General features: G+C 48.6%; 1 protein-coding gene across 1 annotated transcript in view; it reads left to right on the top strand.

The window, feature by feature from the left end:
• The first annotated feature begins 7463 nt into the window (after positions 1-7463).
• LOC135912575 (juvenile hormone acid O-methyltransferase-like) overlaps positions 7464-19103 on the top strand; it is a 100168-nt gene continuing 88528 nt past the window's right edge. Inside the window, exon 1 of the mRNA XM_065445079.1 lies at positions 7464-7583. The gene's annotated coding sequence lies outside the window, so the exon portion shown is untranslated. The remainder of the gene's footprint in view (positions 7584-19103) is intronic.

Here is a 19103-nt window from a genome sequence, read left to right as displayed (position 1 = left end):
GCGACCCCCCCCCCCGTGAGATACAGGATTGAGGTGAGTAACTATTGCTCGTGTAGTACATGCATTGTCGTGTGGTTTTCGCTGCATGTCTGACGTGTGATAATTTCTTCTTTAGGAAGGGACAAGCAGATTTATCCGTAGCCCCGAGGTCAAACTTTGCAACATCGTGGATCGAGAGCTGTCAAGGCACTTTCCATAGGGCACCGCCATGACAGAACGATAGCTTCGTCAAAGTTATCGCTGCATCGGTAATACTTCCTGCACTGATACGCTCCGAGAAAGAAGCTGCTACATCGTTAAAAGTGAGTAGTGACTTCACCTTTTCTTTACATTAGTGGTATAAAAAGGCAGAAATAATTAAGTCGTAGTGAGCACTTTATGCAGGCGCTTAGCTAAGACAGAACGTTTGCCTCTAAATTTCTTACTGTGCTGCGGGCCGGCTGAAATTCCCAAGTTGACAAAGAGAAAATGGCAACGAAAGGGCCGCGGTTGTCAAAAGAGCCGGCGGCTATTCTCGTGCAGTCCATCGAGCAGCACCCAAACCTGGCGTGAGCTTCTACAGAGTTCTCGCCACGTATGACTGCTGCTCGAAAAAACGAACTGTGGGAGGAGGTGGCGGCGGTCCTTAACGCACAGGGGCCAGCCGTAAAGACCACCAGCCGTTGGCGCAACCATTGGGCCAAGATGGCCCATAAAGAGAAAAAAAAAGCGGCCAGGGCCGCGAGCGAGAAGAGGTGAGCTTCTAATAATGTTGACAGTAACGTCGTTTCACGTTGTCGTTGTTGCTATCTTGATATGAAGTAAAGTACGTCACTGTGCTGTTATTACCTTTGTGTCCAGCATCCAGCTCTTATTCATGGAGGAGAAATGCAAGACTACAAATGACATGATGTTGTAATGGAGATTCCTTGTGCTTCCTATAGGTTACTGCTACCAGCAACTATCTGTGGCATCTTTTGCTCTAACTACCTGTTTTGTGTATCATTATTGTAGCTATACAGCTATAACGACATTTCAAAGTGACTGGTCAGGACAATCAATCTGTGTAGGTCGGATAACAATGAATGAGCAGTCTTTGCTTTTGCCTTGCATGAAGAGCCGCCGGCTACCCCCCAGGTGCTGCGGCCTACCCACCAGGTACCTCAGCCTACCCCCTAGGTGCCGCAGCCTACCACCCAGGTGTCACAGCCAACTTCCCAGCTGCCGCAGCCAACCCCGCAGGTGCCGCAGCCAACCCCCAGGTGCCGCAGCCTACCCCTCGAGAGCCCAGGCAGCAGGAACTCGATGGCAGGAACTCGTAGACAGCCCAGGCAGCAGGAACTCGATGGTAGCGTGGCGATGGCTGCTGCCGAATACGTTCCCCAGGGCCAGTTGGCGGAAGCCAGAGCTCAAGAGGACGCCCGCTTCCGCCAACAAATACTGGAGCAAAACCGCCAGGTATGTGTAAGGCCACAGATGTATATTTTTCTGCGTATGAAATGGATGAGCATATGACCTCTCTAAAATTATATTAATCAGTGAACAAGCATAACGTATACTTGTAGTCCTGTGGTGATATCTTGTACACATTCACGTGATACGACATGTGTAAATATCTACGCAATTATGTGGCAAAAAAAAGTGGCGTAAAGTTCAAGGAAGCAGGTATAGCAATGTAACACATCTTAATGGTATGCGACGGCACAAGTTTGACGGCCAGAAAGATATTTCCAGTGTTTCAATATACAATGACAAGACAATAGCCTGCAAATGCGGATGAATTCATCACGCGAAGGCCTTGTTACTGAGCTTCAGCAATTAAACCAATTACGCATCTTTGCTAACAGCACCACGAGGCCCACATGCAGAGCCTGCGGCAGCACCACAAGGCCCACATGGAGAGCCTTCGGCTCCTTAGGGAGGAGGTGGCGAGAATGCGAGAAGTGAAGCGGCAACGCCTCGAAGTGGCGCGTCGGTCGCGCGAAAATTGCCGTTCATGACCAGGCTTACCATGCCACCTTCGTTATCTTCCAACAGTGTTCACGAGACGTCACTCTCGGCATGGACTTACTGAACCAAGACGGCGCAATCGAGACCTGAAGTCAAAATCGATAACACTGTCCAAAGATCAAGCGATACCGCCGGAAAGCTCTCGTAGTCACCACGCGTTGAGTGTGCTCGAAGATCAAGTGAGCATTCCGCCGCGATCCAGCATTATTATTTCCGTCGGCACCGAAACACCCGCCGACGTAGAACGCGTCATCGACGACCAACATTTATAGCTCGAGCGTGAAATTTGCGTCGCAAGAGGGATCGCTCTACTCCACGGAGAGAAAGCGGAAGTTATGCTAACCAACTTCAGCCAAGAGTTCAAGCACATCATTAAGGGCACGACAATCGCGTACATCGAGGAAATTGTGGAAACCAGCAATGCCTTTGTCCTCTCGGATTTTGCCGCATGTACCCCGATGAGCATAGTCCCCGAACCAGACTTCGACGTAAATCCAAGTCTTCCTATAAGTAAGCAGCAACAGATCAGAAGTCTTCTCCTACGATACAAAGACTGCTTTTCGACGTCATCGAGGATTCCACAAACACCAGTTGCAAAGCATCGCATAATAACCGAAGACTGCGCTCGACCACTCCGCCACAGCCCTTACCGAGTTTCGACGCGAAAACGTGAAGCGATTAGGCAACGAGTCGACGAAATGCAGCGCGACGACATCATTCAGCCGTCGAGAAGCCCGTGGGCATCTCCTGTAGTCCTGGTGAAGAAAAAGGACAGAACCTTAGCTTCTCCCCGACTGAACAAAATCACAAAGAAGGATGTAAACCCTCTACCACGGATAGACGACGCATTAGATGGGCTCTGCAGCGCAAAATACTTCTCCTCGATGGATCCCAAGTCTGGCTACTGGCAAATAGAAGTCGACGACAGAGGTCGCGAAAAGACCGCCTTCATCACGCCAGACGGCCTCTACAGTTCAAGGTCATGCAATTCGGACTGTGCTCGGCGCCTGCAACGTTCCAGCGCGTCATGGATACGGTGTTAGCAGGATTGAAGTGGCAGACTTGTCTTGTTTACATGGATGATGTGGCCGTCTTCGCCGGAAATTTCGACGATCACCTTAGGTGGCTTGCGACAGTACTAGAGGACGTCAAGTCATCAGGGCTCACTCTGAAGCCAGAAAAGTGCCGCTTCGTTTACGATGAGCTTCGGTTCCTAGGCCACGTCATCAGCAAGTCTGGAGTCCACCCCGACCCACAGAAGACAGCTGCCATGGCAAAGTTCCCGCAGCCCATCGACAAGAAGGCAGTGCGTAGATTTTTTGGCGGGTGTGCCTACTACAGGCGATTTGTGAAAGATTTTTCATGCATCGCTTAGCCGCTGACACAGCTAACTAAATGTGACGTCGAGTTCAAGTGGGAAACGCCGCAGGCGGACGCATTTCAAGAACTCAAACGAGGCATGCAGTCGCCTCCCGTACTTGCGCACTTCGACGAGCACACAAACACCAAAATCCACACTGACGCAAGTAGCCTTGTCCTCGGTGCCGTCCTAGTCCAGAGAAAAGATGGACATGAACACGTGATAGCTTACGCTAGCCGGTCGTTGTCAAAATTTGAAGGCAATTATTCTACAACCGAAAAGTAATGCCTCGCCATCGTTTAGGCTACAGTGAAATTTCGGCCTTACCTATATGGCAGGCCATTCAATGTCGTCAGCGACCATCACGCCTTGTGTTGGCTAGCGAATTTAAAGGATCCTTCATGAGGGCTGGGGCGGTGGAGCCTCAGACTGCAACAATATGGCGTCACTGTAATATACAAGTACGGAAGAAAACACTCTGACGCCGACTGCTTATCATGCGCCCCCATCCACCGGCCGCCGCAAGTCGACGAGGATAACGACGCCTTCTTTGGAACAATAAGCGCGGAAGACCACTAAACAGCAACGAGTATACCCGGAGCTAAAAGGCCTCGTCGAGTATTTGGAAGGGAACACCGACGTTGTCCCTAGGGCATTTAGGCGCGGGTTCTCTTCGTTCACGCTACAAAACAACCTGGTCGTGAAGAAGAACTTTTCACCAGTACGCGCCAGCTACCTTCTTCTTGTACAGTCAGCGCTGAGTCCAGAAGTACTGCACGCCCTACACGATGATCCAACCTCTGGGCACCTCGGATTTTCCCGAACGCTGCCGAGGGTACAGGGAAGGTATTACTGGCAGCTTCTGACCGCCGACGTCGCCCGTTGCGTCAAGACATGCCCAGACTGTCAGCAACGCAAGACAGCACCGACAAGGCCAGCAGGATTAATACAGCCGGTCGAACCTCCTCGCCGACCATTCCAGCAGATTGGCATGGATTTGTTGGTACCGTTCCCGACGTCAACATCCGGGAATAAGTGGATCGTTGTGGCGACAGACTATCTCACCCGCTGCGCTGAAACTAAAGCTCTACCAAAAGGCAGCACAGCAGAAGTGGCGAAATTTTTCGTTGACAACATCCTGCTGCGACATGGTTCCCCAGAAGTCCTCATCACCGACAGAGAAACGGCCTTTACAGCGGAGCTCGCTCAAGCCATTCTGAACTACAGTCAGACAAGGCACAGGAGGACAACGGCCTACCACCCGCAGACGAATGGTCTTACGGAGCGGCTGAATAAGACCCTCGCCGACATGCTAGCGATGCACGTCGACGTCGAACACAAGACGTTGGATGCCGTCCTGCCGTACGTAACATTCGCTTACAACACGGCGGTGCAAGAAACAACACAGATCACGCCGTTCAAGTTGGTTTACGGCAGGAATCCGACGACGACGACGCTCCACGCCATGCTGCCGCACGTTGCTGACGAGGAGAATCTTGACGTCGCTACCTATCTCCAGCGCGCCGAAGAAGCCCGACAGGTCGCCCGTCTACGGATCAAGAACCAGCAGCGTACCGACAGCCGACACTACAACCTCAGACGGCGCTTCGTCGAATACCAGCCCAGCGACCGTGTTTGCGTATGTACCCCGGTACGCTGACGAGGACTGAGTGAGAAACTGTTGCGACGCTATTTCGGACCCTACAAGGTCATCCGACGTATTGGCGCACTGGACTATGAGGTCGTGCCAGGCGGCATTTCGCATTCACAGCGGCGCCGTGTACGATCTCAAGAGGTCCACGTAGTGCGTCTTAAACCTTATCACGGACGCTGACGAACATCCTTATTTGTCGTTTTCTTTGTTACGAGTGCTTTTCTTTATTAGTTTCGTTTGTTTGCAGCATCGTGTCGATGCTTTTTAAGACGGGGGTATTCACACGTGTACTTGTCTGTATAGGGCGACACGTTTCACCGCCTAACAAATGTTATCGCACAGCGCAGGACGCGCCTGCATGTAAGGGAAGTTTCTGGAATGTTATCGATGGTTTCATGCGCTGTGACCGAACCTTGTGTAATCCGATTGCATGTCTACGCGACACGAATAATGTAGAACTTTGTGGAAGGCACGCGGGTCCCAGCGATTACTCTGGAACATACGACGATTGGTGTATAAAAGCCGACGCGCTAGACCCGCTCATCAAATTTTCCACGATCGCCGACCATGTTCACCGCTATGTTGTGCTAGAAGTGTAGCCTGATTTTTGGGGCACAGGTTCGCCTAATAAAAGTTCGTTTTGTCTTTCACAGTATTGCTACTGTGTTCTTCAACGTCACCACCACGTGACAATATACAGCCACTTATGCTGTATACCGCTTTAAACGTGCGGTTTTAGTCAGTAATTCGTCAATTGCAGGTCCATGCATAATTTTTAGCTAACGTTGCATTAAGAGCTACTTTCCTTATACCATGATTTGTTACTCCGTTCTTTTTATTTTTCTTTCTTGTAAAATACCCACACCTCTCTCTACTGCCTCTTGCCCTGAGGGTATGCTACATAAATAAATAAAAAATAAATAAATGAAGTGTGATGTCATAGTGTTGATGAGGCACCAAACTTGCGTGGCACGTAACTTAAGAGACGGTAACTTCCGTTGCTGGAAGCGAGTTTCTCTTCTTTAAGGGCAAATACATAGGCATTACTCGCTGCAGTAAAGCTAATACATCGAGCACTGGGTGACGAGTTTTTTTCTTATTTCTTCTTGATAACATTTTGGGGTGGATTCTATACCACTAAGCACCAGAACGACTTGTTGCTCAGGGGTGTATACTTACCTGTTAGTTCGTGAACTTTGATCACAAAAAGGTTCCAGTTATTCTCAACGGTTCTGGCATCAGTGCCATTCAAAAAACATTCAAAATAGTCTGTGAGGTTTCTGAAAAGCCTGAGTATATGAAAAACAGAATGCACATCCTGGGACGATTTAAACGACGGAAATCACACTGAGAACATTGTATTTCAAAGCACAGCTCCGGAAAGAAAATCGTCTGTTTTTCAAGCACGGGTAGTGCCGTCAATTTTAGTTGCTCTTTTAGAGCCAGGAAACGCATCACATATACTGTCATGCAGAGTTAGAAAGTTATTGAGAGAGGGCTCTGCCAGAACAGGATGTGGCTCAGACAGCGAGCAACTGGGGAGAGAGAGAGAAAGAAGGGAAGAAGGAAAGGCAGGGAGGTCAACGAGACTGAGTGAGCAACTGGAAGCGCGCATTGATGTCATGGGTTCAACCGTGCATTAAAAAAACTATATTTGGACAGATGGTGCAATTCTACGGGACAGGTCAATCTAATGTGCACTGCACGCAGCACGATTTGTCAGGCTTCAAGCTCCTGCGTCCTCAGACTGTATCCCAGGAGTCTATATCCCATTTGTAGCCTTCAAAGTGAATGCGCTTGTTAGTATCGCTTCGTGTATCTAGCAGTTGAATGCTGAATTTGTCCCATATTTGTCACTGCGCTCCCACTAAGGGAATTTTATTTCAAAAAAACCTCACAACTAAGCTCCAGTTGAAGCCCAACAGACCGACGTTCCGAAACTTCAAGGTAAGGCTATCTTTTTTACCAGTACCTCTTGCCTGGATCTTGTAATAATGTTTTCTCGAGTAAGAGTTCAAATTTCTGAGTACATCAGTGTTAGCTAACAAGGTCGCTATACAGCTCGGTCTTAACATCAGGCCTTACAAACTATTCGAGGGAGACAACCGTTGACGCAATTTGCGTGGAAATGCGTGTGTGTAGGTGCGTGCTACCGGCCCGGCGCACGTACGTTTATTTTTTGGCTGGCTACATAAAAAAAAGGTATTTTACCAAATATCAATGTATCTCGTTTGTGATATCCATGTACAACCGTACGGGGGATATTACGCAGCTTATAACCTCTGCAGCGCAGAACAAAATTCGCAAAAATATGCGGTGTCTTCTCACAAAACGCAGAAAGAAACGTAAGTGATAGTAGGCTACTGCTCTTAAAAGATAGATTACATATCACTTCTGTACGCACTGGGTTTTTTCTAAGGCCCGTTGCCGCGATGACACTTGAGTTGCCCACGATAGCACGATAAGTACTGCTTGCGCTTCAGGTTGAGGGCAGTGAGCGATTTTTAAGCAGCAAGAAGGTGAAAAGGTTAACGGAACGGTTGTCGTCAACAGTTGCCTCGACGGGAACATATTGAACAGGTAAATGCTTTCTTTATTAGTTATAGTTAGTTAGTTAGTTAAATTCTTAGTTATAGCGGGAAATTTGCTGGAGATTTTACGTGCGGTGCGACGATCTTATTACTACTATGTTTCCGATGGAAAGTTACGGCCACTTTTTCGTATCGGTTATGTCTGTTTCCTACCTCGGTTACTATCATCTTTCGCGGGCCCATTTTGAAGATCGTGCATTATAAAAATGTTACAAAACTGGTGACGACGACGAACTACATTCTTTATTCTGAAAGCCGTGCTTTTGGTGACTACGATGATAATGGTAACGATAATAATAGTTGTTTTGATAATCGCGATAATGGTAATTATGATTATGCTAACTGAAGAACAAGAAGGCAGTACACCTGCTTGTTAATGTCTATCACAATAAGCGATATGGTTCATACACCCCATGCTCAATCCGAATTCGCTGAGGAAGACATTCTAGTTCATCGACATCAATTAGAGTTGGCCTTTCCATGCAAATTCTTGTCACAGAAAACAATTTATGGATTTTTGCCACCGTCGCCTTGCGTAGCATGTAGGTATGCCGTATGCCCAACAACTTTTCATAGCTGTAAGAAGGACGGTAGTTCGCACTGTGGCTTGAAACATATTCTGAAGTAATGGTGAGTGCCTGCGTTCATATAGATACCTAAGGTACTGTCTGAAAAAAACAAATAAATTGATATTGCCTTAATGAACTTGTCAAAAATAACTTGGTGAAATAACATCTAATGTAAACAGAGGATTCACGGTAAGCTTCATTCTGTCGACCTACGTTTGCTTAAAAGTGAAAAATGGGGGAGTCGGTTGGAAGCAAGGATAAATTCAGAGCACGAACTGCTGGGAAGGCACAGGAAAAGAGACGACACGGCGCTTGCTTGCGGCTACTCCTGCGGACACGTAAAACTAACATTTTATACAGACCTGCACCAGGTCATAATCATGGTTAGCTTTGTGAATAAATTTCGAACAAGCGCGAATGAGTAATAGCACAGGGTTTGAAGAGGCGCCTCGGGCCGAAGAGGTGCTGCCTTACTGCACTTATCATAGCGCCAATACGCGCATCCGTTATTCCTATGACAATGGTAATGGAGCTAATACAATGATAAACCTAGTTAACACGGAGGTTTGTCCAAACCCTTACTGGTCAAGAGGAGCTTTGCACTCGCAAACCATTTCCTGTACATTAGACATGTTTTTCGCGGATGCCATTATACTTCCTTTTATTTCATGATTAACATTTGACAAGTACTGTTGGTGGACAACGTATGTCCGTTGCACGGGTACGTGCCAGCGAGTACTTCAGCAACCGCATTCGATAATGAGGATGAAGACCTAATGAATTGTAGCACATACTCACTGCTGGAGATCGGATGTGGATTGGGCAGCGTAGAGTCGAGCATCTAAGCGACTCTGAAGAGCCGTTACTGAGAATAACCTCACTTGACAAGGATACCCGCCGCAGCTCGGGTATCAATGCTGCAGCTGCTGCACGATACCCATCGAGGTATGTCGGCGGTGAAAAATCTAGCACGGGCACTTTTCTGGTATACCGGGCTTGACAAGGATATCCAGAATATCGTACACGCATGTGCAGTGTGCCAGCGAAACTGCAGCATACCACGCGCGCAAGAGCCGGTTCAGTGGCCGGACACATTTGAGCGATGGTCTAGAATCCACGTTGATTTCACAGGACCAGTCGAAGGGCGAATGTTGATGATCGTAGTGGATGCGCATACCAAATGGATTGAGGTTGTTCCACGTAAAACAACCGGCGCACATAACACTGTTAATGCGCTGCGGGGCATCATCAGCAGATTTGGGTTGCCACGAACGTCTCCGACAACGGGGCCCAGTTTACAAGTAAACAGCTCCGCCAATTCATGGAAAATAATGGCATAGTATACCTACAATCTCCTCCATATCACCCTCGATCCAACGGGCTCGCATAAAGGGCCGTGCGCACTCTTAAAGAAAGTCTGCGCAAATAATTGTGACTTCTGTACGTTACATGTTCATAATTACCGATATACACCGCAGTATAACTTTCCACGGCTGGTTTCGAAGGCAACACCGCATTCACTAGAGGCGCGTTTGCACCGCTTGGAAGCATCGAACTCGTGGCTGAGTGGTAGCGTCTCTGTCTCACACTCCGGAGACCTGGGTTCGATTCCCACCGGGCCAATCTTGGAAGTTGCTTTTTATTTATGAAGAGCCTGCCGTGATTTATCGCTCACGGTCAACGCCGCCGACGCCGACACCCGACGCCGACGACACCGGCTTTTCTGCGACACGAGCTCCTTAACGCTATCGCGTTAAAACGTGCACGGTACCCTTGAAAGGCGGCTGGCCCGATGGCTACTGTGTTATCGGCGCACCCTACTCCAAAACGGAAATACACCTGGCATCTTGCTTCTTCCTTTCGAATCACTCACTCTGTTGGATAATGTGGTGTCACGACCTTTTTCTGCTGCACGAGCACTTCCGCGAAGACATTCGCCCTGACAACCGGTCTGGTGCAAGGATTATAGGGTAGGTGCCAGCTCGAGACGTGGAGTGATACAGAATACCAGGGGCGCCGGCCTGAGCACAGTCAAGACAAAGGATGGGGAACTATGTGAGTGTGATGAGCAGCTACGACACCCCGCGGAGGCTAAGCAACCAACATCGTTGGACGAGGAAGGCGCTGAAAGAAACGGAGTTAGCGCCACCAAACGAAGATGCAGACCCTCCGGCGGGCTTTTCGGTTGGCCCCAATTCGTCGGCTAGCGAAGAGCACGAAACGGGAGCTGCCAACACTGGAGTCCCGGAAGAGCACGACACGGCTACTGCCAATGCTGGACCTCTGGCAGTTCCAATTCGCAAATCATACCGGCGTCGCAAGGCAGACTCTTTCTAGAGCTCCTCCTAAGCGGAAGGAATTGATGTGATGTCAGCAATTCATGCAGGCCACGAGCGCATGCGTCAATGCCTGAGTGACATGACGTCACGCTGGAGTTGAATACTTAAACGACTAACTCAATAAACGTGCGTTCATTCCTGTTCTTGCGTCCATTACTTCTGAAATCAAGAATAATGATGAGCTAGGAAGCCATATAAATGGCGATGCATACGAGGTGGATTACGCTATCGTGATTCAATATGCGACCCTTATCTCAGCCGAGCTTTAGAGTAAACGCCGCCAGCATTACGAAGCCAATTCATTGTCATCGCCTATCGAGGTTCGCCACATGCCGACTGCCATGGGGCATTCTCATGGGCCGGGAGCCAAGTTGCCGAAGCTCGTAATTAATGCTTTCGCCGGTGATCGGTGCCAGTGGAACTAGTTCTGGAAGCCATTTGACGAGATTATCAACCTGAACGGTAATATTACAGCTACAGACAAAGTTAACCACTTTAGGCTAGTTTTTGAAAGGAGCCGCGGCGGCAGCTCTAGCGGGGCTGCTTACCACTGAAGCTTGTTACCTGGACGCGTTGGACATGCTGAAAAGACGGCGGCTCGGCGGCAAGAAGCAATTGGAGCAGGAGTATTTCTCAAGGCTTAGAAGTCCGACTCCTGTGGGGTCTTCTAATGATGTGACAATACTGTCAAGGTTATTCGATCAGGTGCTCATTAGCACGTCAGGGCTGGAGTCGCTTGAGGTTAGCAAGTCCTCTTTCTCCTCGATGTTTTGCGAAGTTGTGCTCAGTGCATTGCCATATGACATCGTCGTAGCGTATCACAGATCTTGCGCTACCCAAGTTGCAAGTTCCGACAATGACAATGGTCATCATGCCACGGAGCTAGAGCGTCTGCTCCAGTTCGTCTCTTCTGCACTAGAAAGCCTAGAAAGGAGTGACTTTGGAGATCAAAAAGGATACGAAGAGAGGACTCATCCTCGAGAGGATAAGAGTCGTCTCTTTCTATGTGAGGTTCCAACGTCATCTGTGCTTCATAACAAAGCTTCAAGGATCCCTCCGTAGACTGTCTGCACTTTCTGCAAGTCAACTCAGCATTTGATGGAGTCCTGCCGCACAGATGTAGCGCTGTCAGAGAAGCTAATATCCTCCAACATCCGGTGCCTTCGATGTACCAGTGCAGGTCAACACGCGAGAGATTGCCGACCGACAATTGCGTGCTGCGGCTATAGAGGTCGTCATGTGTCCAGTATTTTTGACCAAGATAAGATAAGCCTAAAGGCCCGTGAAGAAGTCAAACGCAGCAGCGCGACTGTGTGTGGCGCTATAACTAAAAGCAACCAAGCCCTTTGGCACTAACTGAATGCAGTTTTGTCAACTGGCTCACGCAGTCTTGCCATTCTGTTCTTAATTCGGCGGGAAGACACTCGTCCTTCTCAATTCCACGTGTCCAGATCTTTTGAAACAATATTCGTACGGACACCATATCATCATCAGCAGCAGCAGCAGCCTATTAGATGTCCACTGCAGGACGAAGGCCTCTCCCTGCGATCTTCAATTATCACTGGCCTGCGCCAACCGATTCCTACTAGCACCCACAAATTTCCTTATTTCATCGCACCGCCTAGACTTCTGCCGTCCTCTACTTCGCCTCCCCTCTCTTGGTACCCATTCTGTCACTTTATTAGTCTAACGGCTATCTGATCAATGCATTATATGACCTGCCCAGCGCCATTTTTTTCTCTTAATGACTATTATAATATCGTGTATACCCGTTTGCTGTATGATCCAAACCGCTCTCTTTCTGTCTATTAAAGTTATGCGTAGCATTCTTCGTTCCATCGCTCTTTGCGCGGTCCTTACCTTGTTCTCAAGCTTCTTAGTCTCGAAATTTATGCCCCATATGCCAGCACCGGCAGAATGTACTGTTCGTACACTTTTCTTTTCAATGATAATGATAAACTCTCACTCAGGAGCTCACGATGTCTGCCGTATGCGATCGAACCCATTTTTATGCTTCTGTGTATTTCCTTCTCATGGTCAGGGATCCCTGGGATTACTTGCCCTGGGTAAACATACGCCTTCACAGACTCTAGAGGCTGACTGGCAATCCTGAACTCTTGTTTCCTTGCACGGTTATTCATCATGATCTTTGTCTTCAGCTTATTAATCTTCAAGCCTACTATTACACTCTCTGTGTTATGGCCCTCAATCATTTGTTGTAACTTGCCTGCAGTGTCGCTGAATAGAACAACGTCATCGGCAAACGGAAGGTTGCTGAGGTATTCGCGATGTTCGCGCTAAAGTGCCTTTTCGCGCATGAAAAAGACATTCTAGAGAAAATCGAGCATGATTTCCGGCGCCGGGGGTTGTTTTGGTCGGCGGCGCATGACAGCACAAAAGCATTTGGGGGTGAGGGGGGGGGGGTGCTGAAGCCCCATAGGCCCCCCCCTCCCCCCCTCTCCCCCCGCTGGCTACGCTAATGATACATATTGTTACGCTAAAGCTACAGGAAGAAGGAAGGAAGAGGAGAACGAAGTGCACTTGTCTTTGCAGCGGCTCGGTGTCGGTGCGGCCCCTATTCATCAGTTCATCTTTAAAGAAACGCACCCCATCGTAACGGTTTTGGTGGACGGTGCGGGGTAAAACAATGGCGCTTGCCTCTTCTTAGTGGCCCCTAAGAATTTGAGAACCCACGTGCTCCGTGCTATGCACGACGATTCGACCGCTGTGCACCTAGGCTTCACCAGAACATTGATCCTAATTGCGAGCCGATTCTACTTGACTAGTATGCGACCGGATATAGAAAATTGTGTGGTCACTTTTAACAAGTGCCAGTAATTTAAACACCCTAACACTGTTGCGGTCGGACACCTTCACCCCGTGGTGCCACCATCATCTTCTTTCGAAATCGTTGGAGTGGAAGTTCTCGGCCAATTCCCCGCGTTCACCAAACGACCACCGTTGGATTATAGTCTGCGTCGACCATCTGACACGTTATGCTGAAACAGCAGCGGTGACAACGGCCCAGGCTCCTGATGTTTAGACCTTCCTCCTGTCCTCCGTTACACTACGTCAGGTCGTGGCCGACGTAGTCGCAGAGCTGTTATGCCTCTGTGCCTGCCAGTTTCGCCACGCGACCGATAACCACCCGCAGACGAATGGTCTCGTCGAGCGCGCTAACAGAAGTTTGACCAAGATGATTTCGATGTACGTCGATTCCAGGCACACAAATTAGGATGACATCTTGTCTTTTATCACAGACGCCTACAACACTCCAAAGCATTAAACTACCGGCTACAGTCTCGACATGTTTGCGCAGCGCAAAAGACGAAGGCTGAAGGAAGAACACAACAGAGGCGCTCCAACGGGCAGCCCAGCCTCTCGCAATTTTCTTCCTTCCTCTTCTTTTATCCTTCCGGGGGCTGAAGCACTGTCGCAGCGCCTTGTAGTTGAAGAATTGCGAGCGAAGTATGGCTTCAGCCGCGAAACGTGCACGATGTAAACACGCATTGGACTTGACGATGGATCAAACTGTAGCGGCGAAATCTCGTAATTGACATCGTTAATTTGAAGTAGGACTTCATAAGGAGCAGTAGCTTGATGTGGGCGAGTTGGTTTTGCATACTTGAAGAAAAGAGTGCTACAAGACGCAGACTAAAAGAGGAACATGTACGACGGACGACGTCGTAGATGTTCCTCTTTTAGTCCGCGTCTTCGTAGCCCTCAGTTCTTCAAGACTTCATAAGGCCGTCTGTAGCGAGAAATAAGCTTCTGGGAGAAGCTGACCTGACGCGACATGGGGACCAAAGGAGCACCCAAGCATCTGGGACGAACTTCGCGATTGCAGCGGTCATAACGCTATTTTTGGACATGCAGCGAGGCTAATAAAAGTGAATGGGCAACTTGACGCGCCATGTCAGTGGGATCGATGACTTCACGAGCGCACTCAGTTGCAACACCTGGCACCGTAGGGAGGATGGTGTCAAGTGACAATGTGGGGTCCCGACCATACAAAAGATAAAAGGGTGAATATCCTGCAGTGTCATGTCGGGACGCGTTATACACGAATATCACGTAGGCCTGCATGGTGTTCCCGTCGCGGTGATCGCTGTAGACGTACATCGACAGCATCTCTGTGAGTGTTCGGTTAAGACGTTCCTTAAGATCGTTCGTTTTAGCGTGGTAGGCAGTGGACAGCTGGTGCTCAGTGACACAAGGGCGAAGGAGGTCGACGACAACTTGAGACAGGAATGAGTGACCCCGGTCTATAAATAACTGTCGAGGTGCACCGCGGTGGAGAATGACGTCATGGAAGAGAAAATCGGCGACGTCTGTTGCGCAACTAGTCAGCAACGCCTTTGTCATCGCATAGCGTGTCGCGTAATCAATAGCGTCGGCGATCCAATTATTCCCGCTAGTCGTCAACGGAAAAGGGCCAAGCATGTCAAGGCCTACGCGAAAGAAAGGTTCGGATGGAACTTCACTTGGATGGAGTCGTCCGACAGGTGGTAAGGGAGATTTCTTCCAGCGCTGACACAATTCGCAGTACGGCGTAATGACGCACAGAGCGGTAAAGATCTTGCCAGAAGAACCGGCGCGGTATGCCGTCGTATTGACGCAGAACTCCAAGCGATGGATCGCAGATGATGAGGAAGGACAATGAGCAACTCAGGCCTGTCAGACTTGATATTGCGGCGTAAGAGGATGCCGTCGTGCAGCACGAACATGCGGCACGTGCCGTCGGTGCGGCCAGATTGCACTCCGGCCATGGTGGACTGTAAGGATGCGTCGCGTTGTTGTTCAGCGCGCATGTCGGTCATGTCAGTCAAAGCCATCACGCAGGTCACAAGATCATGCACAGCACGATGAGGAGGATCCACGGGGTGGCGAGAGAGGCAGTCAGCGTCCTTGTGGAGGCGTCCAGACTTGTAATTGACATTAAATTAAAATCGCAGGAGCCGCAAAGCCCAGCGACAAAGCCGTCCTGTCGGGTCCCGGAGGGAATACAGCCAGCAGAGTGCATGATGGTCTATTACGAGCGAAAACGTACCGCCGTACAAATATGGCCGCAATTTGGCGACAGTCCAAAGTAAAGCCAAGCATTCCAGCTCGGTGATGGAGTAATTTCTCTCGGCAGGGGACAGCAGGTGGCTAGCGTCAGGTTTCACACACACGGTACCATTCTGCCCATTGGGCGAGAACAGCGTCGATGCCATGGCCGCTTGCGTCAATGTGGACTTCAGTCTGTGCAGATGCATCAAAGCGGACGAGTATGGGTGAGATCGTCAGAAATCCGATGAGAGCGGCGAACGCGTGAGCCTGCTCCGTGCCCCATGAGAATGGCGTGTTTTTTTAGAAGATCTGTCAAAGGCCGAGCAACGTGGGCAAAGTTTTTGACGAAAGGGTGAAAGTACGAACACAGGCCGAGGAAGCAGCGTACGCCAGAAGAAGAGCGCGGCACAGGGAAAGCGCGAACGGCGCGAAATGTTTTCGGGTCTGGTTGTACACTGAATGCGACAACGAGGTGTCCCAACAGGGTAATCTTTACGGCGCCCGAATTGACATTTCGTGGAGTTCAGTTGGAGGCAGGCTTATCGGAAGACCGCAAGAATGGCAGCGAGTCGGATAAGGTGGCTGCCAAACGTGTGAGAAAAAACAATAACGTCGTCAAGGTATGAAAGACAGGTGGTCCATTTGTAGCCTCGCAGAAGAGAGTCTATCATACGTTCAAATGCCGCAGAAGCATTCCCTAGGTCAAAAGGCATTACTTTGAACTGATATAAGCCATACGGCATGATGAAGGCCGTCTTCTCGCAGTCCATTTCATCAATTGAAATTTGCCAGTAGCCGGATCAAAGATCAATGGAGAAGTATTTAGCTCTGTGAAAGGCAGCCCAAGGCGTCATTGATGCGTGGTAGAGGGTGGACGTTTTTTAGCGTGATCTTAATTAAGTGACGATAATTGACGCGAAACTTGTTCTCAAGTCTCTAAATGTATTAAGAAAGTTTTTCGCGTGTGCCCCATGGCCACGCACGTTTATCTCTCCTTCCGTTTGTCTACCGCGGCGGCGCTTTAAAATCACGGCGCTGCAATTATGTTGCAGAAATATCCCTTTCCTTTTTTTTCTCCTCCCTTAAACTCGTTCTCTTAACTACTACACGCAGCAACAAAGAAACAGCACTCGCATTCGATCCTGTAGACGAGATGGAAATATATATATATATATATATATATATATATATATATATATATATATATATATATATATATATATATATATATATATATATATATATATATATATATATATACAGCGAAGTAGACGCGCGTGTGAAGCGCATACTTCACTGTGAATATTTACCCCGACCCAGAACTGCTTTTTTTCTGGTATATATATATATATATATATATATATATATATATATATATATATATATATATATATATATATATATATATATATATATATATATATATATATATTGTGACGGATACGAAGGGCGCGGACAACAGGAGAGAAGGGAATAAGAAGAGGACGAGATGTTTGGGAGTCCGGGCTGCACTACACTCACGCTACGATCATCGTCCATCTGCTGTAAATAAACCATTTCTTCGCAACTCTTCGTAACGGTATATATACAGAAATTATCAGTCATAGCACTCGTAGTACAGCCCCCTGCGCCGTTCTCTTTCGAAGGTAGTCATATTAGAGTTATTATAATTAGGTAAAGGTATTTCGCTCTCGTGAGCAGCAATACTTGAGATGGTTACTCGACCTAGCTTCCCACGCTAAACGTGCCGCACTCGCCACGCACCTGCTTGAACTTTTTCTAGTCTCCAGAGCCGCTCTAGTCCGCTCGATTATAACTACACAATGTTCGCGCATCCTAGAGCGATCGGAACGCACGTGATCTGCGCCTGGCTGGCTGAAAAAGGGGCGTTGTTCCGACCACAAAGCTCCATACCTCAGTAAGGTGCCTGGTGTAGTCTCGTGCGGACGCCATACTCTCGATGAGCGCGGAGAATATATTATATTCCCTCATCTTTTAAAATGTCCCATACTTATAAGCATTTCTCTCGCAAATCAGAGCTAGTTCAAGGAAATTTTCCATGTCTCAATAATTCCTCTTGTCGTATTCGAGTGCTGATTGCCATGTTATCGGTTGTTAAAAAAACTTTTCCTCAAGTCTCTAAATTTATTAAGGAAGTTTTCCGCGTGCACATGCCTCGCGGCCATTGACCATCGCGGACTACATCAGCCTCTTTCACGTAAGTACGAGGCTCTGCACAGGAGCCATGGCGTTTCAATGTAACCTGAGGCCTGACGGACCAACCGACTGAGCTATTTCTCGAGTCAACATCCAAGGGTCACGAGTTCAAATCCCCTGTTCTCTTCATTTTTTTTGTTTACCTTCTTTTTTCCCCTCCCCTTTTTAATATTTCCTGTAGTTTATGACTGTACGGGACCCCTAAAAAAAGAATCTTTTATTATATATAGCGACACATGTGCCGGTCATAAATATCCGGTTTCTGAGTGCCGTCTGTGCGGTTTAACCGAGCTCAGATTGGTCCACGTTGACTGATCAAAGAAGGCACCACTGTAGGTTAAATGAGGCGTACAACTCCTGCGGTGGCGGTAGAGTATCCGCCTCGCGTGGAAGAGGACCGTCGTTCGAATCCCGTTGCCGCGCAATTTTCTACAGGAAAAAGAACCGTGTGTTGAGAAAATTGTATAAACAGGCCTGAAGTGCGGCCTGACCTCGGTGACCAGAACCGGTAACGCACTCTCTCACCAGAGCAGGATTGGCTACCCTGGTGCAGTACTTGGCTACAACCTCCTATATGAACCCAACAATCAAACCCCGGCCCTCAGTCCCCAGCAGCTGCGAAGCAAAGGACCACGGCGGCGGTCAGACCTGCGACGCAGCAGAGGGTGTTAAGTATCCCTGGCTCCGGACAGGCCGCCATTGGAATTTGAACCTCGGAACATTTAGCGTTAGAACGATATCCAGTGAGGCGAGTCTAGCCGTGTTATTCGAGGAATTAGAGGGCAGTAAATGGGGTATAATAGGGCTCAGTAAGGTTAGCAGGACAAAAGAAGCATATACAGTGCTAAAAAGCGGACACGTCCTGTGCTACCGGGGCTTAGCGGAGAGACGAGAACTAGGAGTCGGATTCGTGATTAATAAGGATATAGCTGCTAACATACAGGAATTCTATAGCATCAATGAGAGGGCGGCAGGTCTTGTTGCGAAACTTAATAAGAGGTAGTAGTAGGTGTGGTAGTAGTAGGTAGTAGTAATGTAGTACAGGTCTACGCCCCTACATCCAGTCATGATGACCAGGAAGTCGAAAGCTTTTATGAAGGCGTGGAATCGGCGATGGGTAAAGTCAAAACAAAATAAACTATACTGATGGGCGAATTCAATGCCACGGTAGGCAAGAAGCAGCCTAGAGACACGTCAGTGGGGCAATATGGCATAGGCTCTAGGAATAGCAGGGGAGAGTTATTAGTAGAATTTGCAGAACACAATAATACGCGGATAATGAATACCTTCTCCCGCAAGCGGGTTAGCCGAAAGTGGACGTGGAGGAGCGCA

Source organism: Dermacentor albipictus, chromosome 1 (assembly GCF_038994185.2).
Source record: "Dermacentor albipictus isolate Rhodes 1998 colony chromosome 1, USDA_Dalb.pri_finalv2, whole genome shotgun sequence".
Classification (NCBI taxonomy): domain Eukaryota; kingdom Metazoa; phylum Arthropoda; class Arachnida; order Ixodida; family Ixodidae; genus Dermacentor; species Dermacentor albipictus.
The sequence above is the reverse complement of the archived record's forward strand: the minus strand, read 5'-3'. Positions and strand labels throughout refer to the sequence as shown.